Below are 1,137 nucleotides of genomic sequence, written 5' to 3' on the forward strand. Positions count from 1 at the left end.
TGATATTCTAGGACCGGAGGGCAAAATAGAAATTGAAAGAATTCACTGATCACCTCTTGAAAAAGATCCCCAAAAGAAAACTCCTAGGAATATTATAGCCAAATTCCAGAGTTCCCAGGTCAAGGAGAAAATACTGCAAGTAGTCAGGAAGAAACAATTTGAGTATTGTGGAAACACAATCAGGATAGCACAAGACCTAGCAGCTTCTATATTGAGGGATCAAAGGGCTTGGAATATGATATTTCAGAGGTCAAAGGAGCCAGGACTAAAACCAAAGATCACCTACCCAGCAAAACTGAGTATAATGCTACAGGGGAAAATATGGTCATTCAATGAAATGGAGGTTTCAAGCATTCTTGATGAAAAAAAAACAGAGCTGTGCAGAAAATTTGACTTTCAAATACAAGAAGCAAGAGAAGCATGAGAAGGTAAACAGGAAAAAGAAATCATAAGGAATTTATTAAAGTTGAACTACTTACATTCCTACATGGAAAAACGATAATTGTAACTCATGAGACTTTTCTCAGTATGAGGATAGTTGAAGGGAATATATATGTGTATATATGTGTGTGTGTGTATACATACTATATATGTATGTATAAGAGAGTGTATGTGTATATAAATATATATGTGAGTGTGGGCATATGTATGTTCATGTATACATAGACAGGGGGCACAGGATGAGTTGAATTTGAAGGGATGATATCTAAAAAATAAAATTAATATGTGAGACAGTAATTTATTGGGAGAAGGAGAAGGGGAGAGATAGATTAGGGTAAATTATCTCATATAAAAGAGGCAAGAGAAAACTGTTACAATGGAGGGGAAGAGCAAGAAGGTGAAAGGGAATGGGACAACCTGATTCTCATTTAATTTAGCTTAAGGAGGGAATAACATACACACTCAATTGATATCTTACCCTACAGGAAAATAGGGGGGTAGGGGATAAGAGGGGGGGATGATAGAGGGGAGGGCATATTGGGGGAGAGGGTAGTTAGAAGCAAACATTTTTGAAAAGGGATAGGGTCAAAGGAGAAAATAGAATAAGTGGGGGGTGGGATAGGATGGAGGGAAATATAGTTAGTCTTTCACAATATAACTACTATTGAAATGATTTGGGTAACTACACATGTACAA

The sequence above is a fragment of the Petaurus breviceps genome, unplaced genomic scaffold (assembly GCF_028583685.1).
Source record: "Petaurus breviceps papuanus isolate PSGF00001 unplaced genomic scaffold, PetGlider_PUasm1.0 176, whole genome shotgun sequence".
Taxonomy (NCBI): Eukaryota; Metazoa; Chordata; class Mammalia; order Diprotodontia; family Petauridae; genus Petaurus; species Petaurus breviceps.